This window comes from Leucoraja erinacea, chromosome 3 (genome assembly GCF_028641065.1).
Source record: "Leucoraja erinacea ecotype New England chromosome 3, Leri_hhj_1, whole genome shotgun sequence".
Classification (NCBI taxonomy): domain Eukaryota; kingdom Metazoa; phylum Chordata; class Chondrichthyes; order Rajiformes; family Rajidae; genus Leucoraja; species Leucoraja erinaceus.
Window position 1 is genome coordinate 92406822 of NC_073379.1, and position 15108 is coordinate 92421929.

A 15108-nucleotide genomic window follows, 5' to 3' on the forward strand; every position below is an offset into this window, starting at 1 on the left:
TAGTTTTAAAATACCCTTTTCCTGCTGCGTTCTGCTCAGGCCATGATTCTATGCAGAGCCACGCTAACCCTGCTCAATGCTTCGTTTTAACCCAGTTTGCTGCTGGAATCAACACATTTATCTGCAGAACTGCAGAAAATGTCCAATTTTCTGTCAGACATATAATTTCAGCAAACTATTTGATCACCGCTCGCAAGACTGGTTATATAATTAGCCACTGCTGCCTGTCCAAGCAGATGTGAATGAAACCCAACATTCCACAAGAGGGAATCATAACCCTTGGAGAAACAGATTAAAGGAATGTTGAGTGAATGCTTCAGTCATTCACTTTTGTGTCTGCATGCCAGATATCTAGATAACTTAATTTCAATTAAGCCATCAGACACTACCCAAGTTGAAACAAAATGTCTTCAGTCAATTGATGAAATCTTCTGCAGTTTCATTCAATTCTTTAAAAAAAGTGATGTTCAGTTTCCCAGGTAATGGCGAATGCTACAGTATTTTTGAAATATTATCAGGGCCACAAGTACATTGATTGCAGTGCAAACAGTAATACTTTGCATCTCATTCATAGCTGGGTGTTATTGGGGATGCCTGACTATGACTAAAGTGTGCCACAACTTTGGACAATTTAAACTATTTGCCTTATTGCCTTTTGGCATTCCTGGTCTCCCCTTCCCCTTCCTTTACCATCCTCCAGGCCAGGGGTGGGGAATCTTTTCATGTTGGAATGCCACATTAAGTTAGCTGTAATCTAATAAGGCTGCATCCAAGAAACTTCAATTAGATACTCTTCAAAATGTACATTATTTTGTAAAAATCTAACTACTATGTACTAACTTCAAGAAAATGAAAAAAAATTGTTCATTCTAAAGTTAATTAATCTTTTAATGACTATTGTGACTGCTTTTTACAGGAAAGCATTTGAATATGTGGTTGCAACATGGAGGTACGCAGTTTCAGCTGATCTTCTAGATGGGGATCCGTCATTTGTGACCTTAAGGTCATCCTGATTTGGGTTAGGTAGGAGAATGTAGATTCACAGCAATAAGTGGTTGAAAAGCAAGAAAGCATTTTTCGTGCATGTAAAAGTTAACGTACATTCTAGAGTCACATTCGAACTAAATTTTGAGCATAACAGGTGTTAAAATCGCCCTCATGACTTACTAATGTTTTAATTGTGGCCATCAGTCGGGGAGGATTATTTCGTTGAATCTTCTTGTACTCTTTGGTATTTTAAATATGTTCAATTTAAGATTAAAATTAAAATAATAAAAGACGAACAAAAACATATTAAGAAAAATAAAAGGATTTGTTCTACAAAATTTGGACTAATTCAAAAGGCCGCACTTAATGGCCTAGAAGGCCGCATGCGGCCTTAAGGCTGCAGGTTCCTCACCCCTGGTCCAGGCTTTCCTTCAGAGCGGTGCTTATTTGTTGATTGAGTTGTGTATTGACTGAGCTGGAACAGGTGGGGTCATTAGAGTTTGGGAAGAGTAGATATCACATCAGGTCAAGAGTCAAAAGTGGAATGAGTTTGCAAAGGTAGAAGGTTCAGTGTAGTGAAGGCGTGAGGAAGACAGGAAGGATTTGTTGGTGATGGAGGTGAAGAGGAATGGAGGGCAGAACCAGAGGGGTTCCTCAAGGATACCTATGATGTACATAAATGGCAGTTGCAAGTGTCGACAACTTGATTAGCAAGTGTGCAGATGTCACCATGATCACTGGGGTTGCAGACTCCAAGAAAAGGCTGTAGATATAGATCGGTCAATGGATTAATTTCAGAAATGGACAGACAAATGGCAGATGGAGATCAATCCGAGCAAGTGTGGGGTGTTGCACTTTGGGAGGTCAAATTCAAGAGGAAAACATACAATTAACGGCTTGACCTTTAACAGCATTGATGTATCGAGGGATTTTGGGGTTCAAATCCATGATTCCCAGAAAGAGCAACACATAAATAGACATATGGTATGCTTGCCTTCATAGGTCAGGGCATTGAATACAAGAGTGGGGAAACTCATAGTGTAGCTTTATCGGACTTCAGTTAATGAAGTAATAGGTGTGTTGTGGGGGGCACAGTGGTGGGGCAAGTAGAACTGCTACCACATTGCCCAGGTTCAACCCTGACAACCATTCAGCAAGTTCTCCCTGTGACCTCCCACATCCTCAACATGTGCCAACTCTTGCTAAGTTGCGATTATGCAGGTGGTAGGGAGTTAGGGTGAAGGTGATGAGGTTGCGAGATACCATACCACTTAATTTATCTGTGGTCACTTGCATCTCCAACAAAGTAGTCTTGTTAGACACGAGTCTTCAGAGATTGATTCTGTTAGAGTCTGACGTTTTGGACTTGTGCCTGAAGACCTTCATATCCAAAGTTTAGAACATCAACAGGAGCGCCCTGTGCGCTTGAGAACTTCTTAATTTTGAAGTGTACGAGAGCATTTGAGGAACAAAGATTTTTCATGATATATTTGCTGCACCAGTTCTTCATAACCCATTATTCATATTCCACTAAGAAAGTAGAAACTTAAGAAAATGTTATAGTAATGGAAATTTAAAAAAAAACAAAAAGCACAGAATATTGCTGAAAGCAGAGTAGTCAAAGGAAACTTTAGATCAGAGTTTTGTGTGGCATTTAAGAAATTCAATTAAGGGTTCCATGTGAATTGCTATCTATACTACCTTTGCAGTTGATGAACTGCAAATTGCATACAGATTTACAGTGCAACTCCAGCACAGCATTGCAAGATATCTTTCATGTTCTAATACAATTACAGTAACTATTTTAATCACTAATTATTCCTTGTACTTTTCTAGTTACTTTTAAGATGCAATAAAATGCTATTATTGAGATAAGTATTTTTGACAAGGTTAACAAATTAATCAGCTTTTAAAACACACAATCTCCAAGTTGCTCTGAACACTATGTTCTACCGTAGGCTCCACCTTTCCTGAATCATCGATGCCGGCTCTGGTTTGTTCTCTACCTTCCCATACCTCCAGTGTCCTGTCCCGTCCCCCACCCCACCCGACTCCGAGTCAGATGAACCCAGGGTCACAGTTTAAGAATAAAGGGTAGGCCATTTAGGACTGAGATGAGGACAACATTTCTTCACCCAGAGAGTTGTGAATCTGTGGAATTCTTTGCCACAGAAGGCAGTGGAGGCCAATTCACTGGATGTTTTCAAGAGAGAGTTACATTTAGCTCTTGGGGCTAGCGAAATCAAGGGATATGGGGAAAAAACAGGAAAGTGGTACTGATTTTAGATGATCAGCCATGATCATATAGAATGGTGGTGCTGGCTCGAAGGGCCGAATGGCCTATTCCTGCACTTATTTTCTATGTTTCTCTGTTCATCAACTGCAAAGGTAGTATAGATAGCAGTTCACATGGAACCCTTAATTGAAGTTCTTAAAGGCCACACAAAACTCTGATTTAAAGTTTCTTTTGACTAGTATATGGCAATAAATCTCGACCACTTGATTTTGAAGCATTCATGCATGGTGGAGATATAATGTAGTCATAGACTGATACAGCATGAAAACAGGCCCTTTGGCCCAACTGCCACACCCGCCAACATGCCCCAGCTACATTACGTGCTTTTGGTCCATATCCCTCCAAACCTGTCCTATCCATGTATCAGTGTGGTTCTCAAATGTTGGGATAGTCCCTGCCTCAACTCCCTCCTCTGGCAGCTTGTTCCATACACCCACCACCCTTTGTGTGGAAAAGGTTACCCCTCAAATTCCTATAAAATCTTTTCCCCTTCACCTTAAATCTGTCCTCTGGTCCTCGATTCACCTACTCTGGGCAAGAGACTCAGTGCATTGAAATGTATATTTCTAATATACTTTCGAATATAGAAAGTTGGGGGATGACCTGTAGTAACCCCAGTTTTTGGAGGTCGAGCAATAACAAAAATAATCTTCACCTGCTCCTATCTCTCATGTAGGCCCTAAATTATCTTTAAAATACTTCAAACAAAAAACATTAAAATCATACTTCTACAATGCACTAAAACATGATTTTACTACATACAAGTGCATTGTAGAAGTATGATGTTCATGTTTTTTTTGTTATAAGTATTTTTAAGATAACGCAGGGCCTACATGAGTGATTGGAGCAGGTGATTATTATGATTTTACTGTACCCCACCTCCCACATCCATCCGCTCCCCCCCCCCAGTCGCTCCGCCCCCCTTGCCGGGTGCCTTTGAGACCGATGATCAGTGATCGCTCAGCCCCCCCCCCCCCCCCACTTTCAAAAAACGATCCACAACGCTTATATTGTAGCATATCCTCAACCATTTTTTAAACTTTAACTCAAATATCCAAAATGAGGCTCATGTCAATTGTACTCAAAATAAAATATTAAGAGTCATTGATCCAAAATAAGCAAGTGTTGATGTTTTAATAAATATTAAATGTTGGTAACATTGTTAACACAATTATGGATCCTTTGAGGATATCATGCAGTTGAATTATTGATGCTTCCAGCAGCCTCCCACCCACTGTTCCTCCCCTTGCAAGATGCTAAGAGGGGGCGGGTGCATTAGCATCATCCAAACTTCTGCAACACAAGGAAATAAAAATTGCAGGATGTGCTCTGAAATACCAGTGGTGGTATTTTAAAGAATAACTAGACTAAGTGGGACCCGTTGGGTCCCAGCAACACACGGGAGGGCTGGTCCCCCAACGCAATATTCCAGCTCTACACCAATTCCAATATTTATGGTCAGTGGGGGGGTGGGTGGCTTTCTGGAGCGCTAGTATGGTGTTGTGGGCTGAAGGGACTGGTTTCCAGAGGGCTAGTATGGACATTGTGGGCCGAATGGATTCTTGGGCTGGCGGCTCAGTCACTCAAGCCTATTGTGCTGGCAGCTCACTCAGTCACAGCTGGTGGGCTGGCAGTTGACTCACGGCTATTCCATTTCAAGCAGTGTGTAAGGCCACCAAATTCAAGTCCAGTTTCTTACCACTTCAAGCAGGGTGCAAGGCCACTAAAGACAGCGAGTCGTGACCTCTCCCTCCTTCATCTTGCAGAGACTGAGCCACGCCCACACTTCTGGGTTTTATAGTCCCCTCCCCCCTCCCACCAGAAGGGGCATGGCCTTCATAGCGTGATTAACAAGAGAGAGAATCTCAACATTTTTTAAACACTAACAACGCTTGTATTTTTCATCGATGGGAAAAATCCTCGGCACCTGATGAGCGGAGGGGGACTGAGTAAGATAGCCACAAATCACAGCAGTACGTGGTAACGTTTTTTCTAAAAGAAATATAAAGCGCAAACAGGAAGTGGTCAAGATTAGACTTTTAATTAAATAGAAGGCAAGGCAATTTTTAATTAGGCAAGGCAACTCTAATTAGGCAAGGCAACTCTAATTAGGCAAGGCAACTCTAATTAGGCAAGGCAACTCTAATTAGGCAAGGCAACTCTAATTAGGCAAGGCAACTCTAATTAGGCAAGGCAACTCTAATTAGGCAACGCAACTCTAATTAGGCAACGCAACTCTAATTAGGCAACGCAACTTTAGCATTTCCAAACCAAAGGCAACACAGCTTTAGCATTTCCAAACTGGTCAGTAAAACCACTCACAGTTTAGTAGACATGTGTTCAGTGTTATTCACAGCTCAGACTGAGAGACGTGACCCTCTCGCTCCCCCATCTTGCAGAGACTGACTGAGGTACTCAACACTTCCGGGTTTTAAAGTCCCTCCGGAAGGGGCATGGCCTTCAGGAGAGAGAATTTCAACATTTTTTAAACACAAATCTCTTTTGTTTTTCATCGATGGAGAAAATCCTCTTGTCCTACGTAGCGGAGGAGGACTGAGTAAGATGCCCAAAAATCACAGCCGTAAGTGGCAGCGTTTTTTCTAAATCAATATACAGAACTGGAAGTAGTCAAGATCAGAATTTTAGTAATATAGACTAGACTAAGTGGGATACGTTGGGTCCCATTTTCACACGGGAGGTCCCAGCCCCCAACACAATATTCCACCTCTCCACCGATTCCAATATTGAATTATTGGGGTGGCAGCTCAGTCCCTCAAGCCTGATGTGCTGGCAGCTCACTCACGGCTGGTGGGCTGGCAGTTAATATGGCTATTCCTTGAAATTCAATTTCAAGCAGGGTGCAAGGCCACCAAATTCAAATCCATTTTCCTACCATTTCAAGCAGGGTGCAAGGCCACCAGATTCAAGTGCAATTTCATACCACTTCAAGCAGGATCCAAGTCCACCTAAACTCAAGTGCAGTTTCATACCACTTTAAGCAGGGTGCAAGGCCACCAAATTCAAGTGCAATTTCATATCATTTCATGCAGGGTGCAAGGCCACCACATTCAAATGCAGTTTCATACCACTTCATGCAGGGTGCAAGGCCACCAAATTCATGTGCAGTTTCACACCATTTCATGCAGGGTGCAAGGCCACCACATTCCAATACAGTTTCATACGACTTCATGCAGGGTGCAAGGTCACCACTTTCAAATGCAGTTTCACACCATTTCAAGCAGAGTGAAACCACCATAAAACCACACAAACACCACATAAACGCCACACTCACAGTTCAGTAGACATTCAGTGTGTTCAGTTGATTCACAGCTCAGACAGAGTTGTGACCTCTCCCTCCCCATCATGCAGAGACTGAGCCACACCCACACTTCAGGGTTTTATAATCCCTCCCACCAGCAGGGGCAGCAGAGAGAATGTCAACATTTTTTAAACATTAATAACTCTTTTATGTTTCATCGGTGGGAAAAAATCCTCTTGTCCTGCGCAGCGGAGGGGTCTCTGAGTAAACTGGCCAAAAATCACAGCCGTAAGTGGCAGCGTATTTTCTAAAATCATGAAACAGAGAAACTGGCAGTTTAGTAATACAGATATTAGCGGAAAAAAATAATGTAACAGCATGGATATCAGTAAACAGCAAATAGCAGCACAATAAATAAAACAGAAAGATATCAAATGTTTAAATAAAAATAATTGTAAGCAAGTTACTCATTTAGAGGGGAAATTGTATCCGTGGAGCATTTCTGACCCGCAGTTCACTTGTATTGTAGCAAGAAAGAAAGCCACAGATTCAATGCAAAACACAAAGTTCTGGAGTAACTCAGGCGGTCAGGCAGCATCTGTGGAGGAAATCGATAGAAGAGGTTTCGAATCAAGACCCTTCCTCAACATTGGTAGTTCCAGTTGTCTAAACGGGGAGACTAAGCGGCGGTTGGGCGATCGTGTCGCCGAACACCTCCGCTCAGTCCGCAATAACCTACCTGAACTCCTGGTGGCTCAGCACTTCAACTCCCCCTCCCATTCCCAATCCGACCTCTCTGTCCTGGGTCTCCTCCATAGCCAGAGTGAGCAACACCGGAAATTGGAGGAACAGCACCTCATATTCCGCCTGGGCAGCTTGCATCCTGATGGCATGAATGTTGAATTCTCCCAATTTTGCTAGCCCTTGCTGTCTCCTCCCCTTCCTTAACCCTCGAGCTGTCTCCTCCCATCCCCCCGCCCTCGGGCTCCTCCTCCTCCCCTTTTTCCTTCCTTCTCCCCTCCCACCCCCCATCAGTCTGAAGAAGGGTTTCGACCCGAAACGTCGCCTATTTTCTTCGCTCCATAGATGCTGCTGCACCCGCTGAGTTTCTCCAGCAATTTTGTGTACCTCCGGTTGTCTAAATCTTATTTTATTCTGGTATTTAGAAGAGCACTTCAATGCATAAATATTAGATTAAGTTACATTAGATTAGATCAGTTCATTGTCATATACACAAGGGTGCAATGAAATTCCTTATTTAAATGAAAACTCGAATTAGAAGCAAACCATTAAATGACAACTTAAACCCTTAAGTTTGTGTTAAGATAGATGGCATGCAAGTCAATGAGTTAATTTGAGAAACAAAGCAACTGGGGAAGGTTTAAAATCAATAGAAAAGAGAAAGTGGATCCAATGAAGTGCACTGGAGAATGGGAGGTTACAGACAGAGATGTGCCAAATGAGGGCTTTTGTCTGGAACAGAGAGATCACAGGGAATGAGGAGTTCTGACAACATAGATCCAAGTAAATTGCTTCATTTCTTTTTCATGAGGGAAAATTCTCAAAAAGTGAATATTTCTGGGGCATTGTTGTGGCAAAAAAAGTTCATTGTTTTACAAGGAATCACCTGTGGGAATCACCATTGACCAGCCAATATGAATACCATATAACCATATAACCATATAACAATTACAGCACGGAAACAGGCCATCTCGACCCTTCTAGTCCGTGCCGAACACATAATCTCCCCTAGTCCCATATACCTGCGCTCAGACCATAACCCTCCATTCCCTTCCCATCCATATAACTATCCAATTTATTTTTAAATGATAAAAACGAACCTGCCTCCACCACCTTCACTGGAAGCTAATTCCACACAGCTACCACTCTCTGAGTAAAGAAGTTCCCCCTCATGTTACCCCTAAACTTCAGTCCCTTAATTCTCATGTCATGTCCCCTTGTTTGAATTTTCCCTACTCTCAGTGGGAAAAGCTTTTCCACGTCAACTCTGTCTATCCCTCTCATCATTTTAAAAAACCTCTATCAAGTCCCCCCTTAACCTTCTGCGCTCCAAAGAATAAAGCCCTAACTTGTTCAACCTTTCTCTGTAACTTAGTTGCTGAAACCCAGGCAACATTCTAGTAAATCTCCTCTGTACTCGCTCTATTTTGTTGACATCCTTCCTATAATTAGGCGACCAAAATTGTACACCATACTCCAGAATTGGCCTCACCAATGCTTTGTACAATTTTAACATTACATCCCAACTTCTATACTCAATGCTCTGATTTATAAAGGCCAGCACACCAAAAGCTTTCTTTACCACCCTATCTACATGAGATTCCACTTTCAGGGAACTGTGCACAGTTATTCCCAGATCCCTCTGTTCACCTACATTCTTCAATTCCCTACCATTTACCATGTACCATTCTTCAATTCCCTACCATTTACCATGTATTCAATTCCCTACCATTTACCATGTCCAGGGCTATGAGAATACATCAGATGCTGGGTGCCATGTGGCAAATACTTAGCATGCATTTCCTCCACTGAATTGCTGAGTCATCAAAATTCCATATTTCCTACTCAGTAGAAGCAGTATTCTGAGGACCAGCTATGTGCAACGGTGCTTTGTATACAAGCAAATCCCTACCCATGTATTTTTTTTTCTCTAGCTGATATACCAGACTTAAGTAAGCGCCTCAGACAATAATTACCTGGTAACCAGTTTCAGCTGCCCACCAAATTAACCATGGAACAACAATAACACACTGTTTGTTTAGTATGAACTAACAATTTGAAAGAAACTACAGGTTAATGCCAAAGTTAAATGCTGTCGGAAATACTTCCTAAATTCCAGAAAAAGAATGAATCACTGGAACCTTAAAACATCACACTGATCTAAATTATTATTTTTTCACTCTGTGGAAGTGCTCCATATAGTTGACTTCAAGCTCATATATTGACAGCATCCTCCTCTATTTACAGCAGGGGGGTGCCTAAAGCCCTGAGTCAGCCTTTGCTGCCAGTAATTAAGTTTTAACCAGTTCTACCTGGCCATCTTATCCTTTGTCTGAAGAGCCTCGACCAAAACATCACCCATTCCTTCTCTCCAGAGATGCTGCCTGTTCTGCTGAGTTATTCCAGCTTTTTGTGTCTATCTTCAGTTTAAACCAGCATCTGCAGCTCTTTCCTGCACATAATCCATTGTCCAACTGCCACCAGACTGCTTACCAGACTAGCACTGTGACAGAAGCTACAGTCAAATTTAAAGCCCTGTCTCACAGTGCGAGCTGACCCACGAGGTATCCCGAGTGAAAGACTCGTGGTTGTGTACAAGATTTCAAGTGTATGATCAACAGTTTGGCCGAGTTCCCACGGGTATGGCAAGTTTGCCGTTTTCTGCGATGTTCCAAGTTCCTCTCCTGAGTTACTCTTGAGCCACCGTGAATGAAGGTCTGTTTTAATAAGCAACAGTGTTAAGGATGTTAACTGTGATAAAAAATACATGATTCTGTTATTATTTGTGGAGCTGCTGCACAATTGAGACACTGTGCAGATTCTTCAAAATACTTTTTCAGTGCAGTAATCATTCAATCAGTTGCCCGTTTGCTGTTTAAAAAGATTGGGAAGAAAGATGAACCAGTCCAAAATTTGTGGTGATTGATATGGCATAAACTTGGAGGTATGAACAGTGTGTGAGATCAGATCCAGAACGAATCGGATTGGAACAGGGTGTGAATAGGGCATCAGAAAAATCAAAAGAAATGAAGAGAGATAGCAAGCAGAGCAATTTGTGGATTCAGACACTTTGCAGATCAATAACCGAAAGTCTGAACAAGTGTACAAAAAGCTGGAGAAACTCAGCGGGTCAGGCAGCATCTCTAGAGTAAAGGAATTGGTGACGTTTTGTGTCGAGACCCGTCTGAAGAATGGTCTTGACTCGAAATATTACCTATTCCTCAGAGTGCCACTGCCAGTCCAACATCTCAAATCTGAACCTCTGACTACATACCCACCCCTTACCCAGTCTCTAATCTCTGGACACCCACCACCACTGCTTCAAGCCCTCCCATCCCAAAGCTTTAACCAGCACCTAACACCCACCCAGTTCCAATTTTCAGATTCAGATTCAGATTCAATTTAATTGTCATTGTCAGTGTACAGTACAGAGACAATGAAATGCATTTAGCATCTCCCTGGAAGAGCGACATAGCAAACGATTTGAATAAATAATAATAAGTGTCCGGGGGGGGGGTGGTGATTGGCAGTCACCGAGGTACGTTGTTGAGTAGAGTGACAGCCGCCGGAAAGAAGCTGTTCCTCGACTTGCTGGTTCGGCAACGGAGAGACCTGTAGCGCCTCCCGGATGGTAGGAGGGTAAACAGTCCATGGTTGGGGTGAGAGCAGTCCTTGGCGATGCTGAGCGCCCTCCGCAGACAGCGCTTGCTTTGGACAGACTCGATGGAGGGGAGCGTGGAACCGGTGATGCGTTGGACAATTTTCACCACCCTCTGCAATGCCTTCCGGTCGGAGACAGAGCAGTTGCCATACCATACTGTGATGCAGTTGGTAAGGATGCTCTCGATGGTGCAGCGGTAGAAGTTCACCAGGATCTGAGGAGACAGATGGACCTTCTTCAGTCTCCTCAGGAAGAAGAGACGCTGATGAGCCTTCTTGATCAGAGTAGAGGTATTGTGGGTCCAAGAGAGGTCATCGGAGATGTTGACTCCCAGGAACCTGAAGCTAGAAACACGTTCCACCTCCGTCCCGTTAATGTGGATGGGGCTGTGCGTGCCGCCTCTGGACTTCCAGAAGTCTACAATGAGCTCCTTGGTCTTCTTGGAGTTAAGGGCCAGGGTGTTGTCAGCGCACCATGCTGCTAAGTGCTGGACCTCCTCCCTGTAGGCCAACTCATCGTTGTTGCTGATGAGGCCAATCACCGTTGTATCATCTGCATACTTGATGATGGTGTTAGTACCATGTACAGGTGTGCAGTCATAGGTGAAGAGGGAGTAGAGGAGGGAGCTCAGCACACAGCCCTGAGGAACGCCGGTGTTCAGGGTGAGGGTTGAAGAGGTGTGCTTGTCTAACCTCACAGACTGGGGTCTGTTGGTTAGAAAGTCCAGTATCCAGTTGCAGAGGGAGGGGTCGATGCCCAGGTTACAGAGTTTGGTGATCAGTTTTGATGGAATAATGGTGTTGAATGCTGAGCTGTAATCGATGAACAGCATTCTTACATAAGTGTCTCTGTTGTCGAGGTGGGAGAGGGCGGAGTGAAGTGCCGTTGAGATGGCATCCTCCGTACTCCTGTTCTTGCGGTAGGCAAACTGATAGGGATCCAGTGTGGGGGGTAGGCAGCTTTTGAGGTGTGCCAGGACCAGCCTCTCGAAGCACTTGGTGATGATGGGGGTAAGTGCAACTGGGCGGAAGTCGTTGAGGCTTGCCGCAGTGGGGTGTTTTGGCACTGGCACGATGGAGGTGGTTTTAAGGCCAGTGGGGACAACTGCTTGGGCAAGTGACAGGTTGAAGATGTCAGTCCAGACGTCTGTCAGCTGCGCAGCACAGGCACTGAGCACGCGCCCGGGGATACCGTCAGGGCCAGCAGCCTTACGTGCATTAGTCCTACTCAGTGCCACGTACACGTCGTAGGGGGTGAGTGTGAGGGGTTGGTGATCGGCAGGTAGCACAGCCTTGATGGCTGTCTCTAGATTGTCCCTGTCGAAGCGGCCATAGAAGTGATTAAGCTCCTCAAGGAAGGAGGCGTCGCTGGATGTGGGGGTGATGTTGGAGGGTCTGTAGTCCGTGATGGCCTGGATGCCTTGCCACATGCGTCGGGGGTCAGAGTTGTTGTTGAAGTGCTCCTCAATCCTGAGCTTATGGCAGTGCTTGGCCTTCCTGATGCCCCTCTTCAGGTTAGCCCTGGATGAACTGTAGGCTCGAGCATCGCCTGACCTGAAAGCGGTGTCCCATGCTTTCAGCAGTAGCCTGACCTCGCTGTTCATCCATGGCTTCTGATTCGGGTATATGGTCACCTGTTTGAGGGAGGTGACACTATTGATGGTGGAGTTTATAAAGTCCAGAACAGAGGATGTATAGGAATCAATGTCCGTGTGAGAGTCAAGGGTGGCCTGGGCTGCAAACGCCTTCCAGTCAGTGTTTCCAAAACACTGCTGAAGTGTGAAGTCCGCTTCCTCTGACCAGACTTTAACTGTCCTTACAGTTGGTTTAACCCGTCTGATGAGTGGGGAGTACTTAGGGAGCAGGAACAATGAGACGTGATCAGACTGACCAAGGTGGGGGAGGGGGATGGCTTTGTAAGCTTCAGCCATGTTGGTGTAAACTTTGTCCAGTGTCTTGTCTACTCTAGTGGGGAAGGATACATGTTGGTGGAATTTGGGGAGTACAGTCTTCAGGTTAGAGTGATTGAAGTCACCCGCAACACTGAAGGCTGCCTCGGGGTTGTGCGTCTGTTGATTGCTAACGGCAGTATGCAGCCCTTTCATTGCAAGCTTGGCATTAGCATCAGGAGGGATATAAGCATCAGGAGGGATATACAGGCAAGAAGTTTATATAAACAGGTAGTTGATGGTCAGCACAGGCTTGGTGGTCCAATGAGGCCGTGTCTGTGCTGTATGACTCAACGACAAACTCCCAAATCAGGCTGCAATTATCAATCATCCATTAATCTTACGTTACCTCCAATCACTACACACTGCCCAATGCTCATCCCAGCCATGGCTTTAGTCAGACTGATTGCCCCAACAGTACAGTGGGCAACACAGAGTTGCTGCTTTACAGCACCAGACACCTGGGTTCAATCCTGACTACAGGTGCTGTCTGTACGGAGTTTGTACGTTCTCCCTGTGACCACCTGTCATTTTTTCCGGGTGCTCTGGTTACCTCCCATGTTCCAAAAGACGTGCAGGTTTGTTAGTTAATTGTCCCTAGGGTGCAGAATAGAACTAGTGAATGGGTGATTGCTGGCTAGCACAGACTCTATGAGCTGAAGGGACTGTTCCCACACTATCTCTAAATCAAAACTAAACACCAATCCTGGCCCCTGCTCCAAACTCAGTTTTTTCATTTGTACTCCTTTGTACAGTCAGTTGTGTTTGAGTTTTAGTTTTGCCCTTCGGCCCACCGAGTCTACAGCGACCAGCGATCCTCGCACATTAACACTATCCGACACACACTAGGGACAATTTACAATGATACCAAGCCAATTAACCTACAGACTTGTACAACTTGAGTGCGGGAGGAAACCAAAGATCTCAGAAAAAGGCCACGCAGTCACGGGGAGGACATACAAACTCCGTACAGACAGCACCAGTCATCACGATCGGACCCGGGTCTCCACTGCTGGGCCACCGTGCCTCACTAGGAAAGAAAATGTGCAACAGCAGCATTGAAACTCTCAGGAAACTAATATCAGTGGGTGGCCAACAATTACTCATTAGCATGACGTACAATGAACCTTTTGAACTATTATCACAGATCAATACCGAGACTATTTTTCTAATGCAGTGTATACTCGGGAGAACTTATTCAACTTTTTTCTGAAGCAAGCAACATGTCTATTCCATCATGTTTTTTTATGGATTATATGTACTCCTTGTCAGAGTATTATTTAGCATATCAATATTCCCTAGGTAGTTTCAATATTTTTATTACTGAGAAATTGATTTCTTAGCTCATGTAATGTTATTATCTGCATCCTGGTGAGTCACAGACTGTGGAGGTAATGTGTACTTAGAGTTGCTGTTGTAGCCCGACTGATGGATGCATTTCTTAAAAGACAGGAATACAATTGAATTAACAGTACATTCAAGGGCACGGAGTTCTCTGCAGGTCTTGGCTGAATTGAAATTTGCACTTTACATCTACAAAACCAGACGCTTGAAACTGATTTTTGAAATGTAGTGGTTTGACCATTGCCTGTGGCCCATGTCGAGCAGTTACTACCAGTTCATCTCTTTAATCGTTTCAATTTGTATGTTTGTATTTACATAAAGTCAGAGTCTTACAACATGGAAACAGGCCCTTCGACCCGACTTGCCCACACTGGCAAACATGTCCCAGCTACACTAGTCCCATCTGTAGATCAAAGAGTTTTGCTGATTTGATCTGGTTTAGCTGCTGATGGCCTGCATTTGGCCCATATCCCTGTAAACCTGTCATATCCATGTATCAGTCTAACTGTTTCTTAAACGTTGCGATAGTACCTGCCTCAATTACCTCAATTACCTCCTCCGACAGCTCGCTCCGTACACCCACCAACCTTTGTGTGAAAAAGTTCACTCTGAACTTCCAATTAAATCTTTCCCTCCTACTTTTGGTTTCCTAATCTGAAGAAAGACATTCTTGCCATAGAGGGAGATTACATAGAAACATAGAAAATAGGTGCAGGAGTAGGCCATTCGGCCCTTCTAGCCTGCACCGCCATTCAATATGATCATGGCTGATCATCCAACTCAGTATCCCGTACCTGCCTTCTCTCCATACCCCCTGATCCCTTTAGCCACAAGGGCCACTTGGAGTGCAGAGAAGGTTCACCAGACTGATT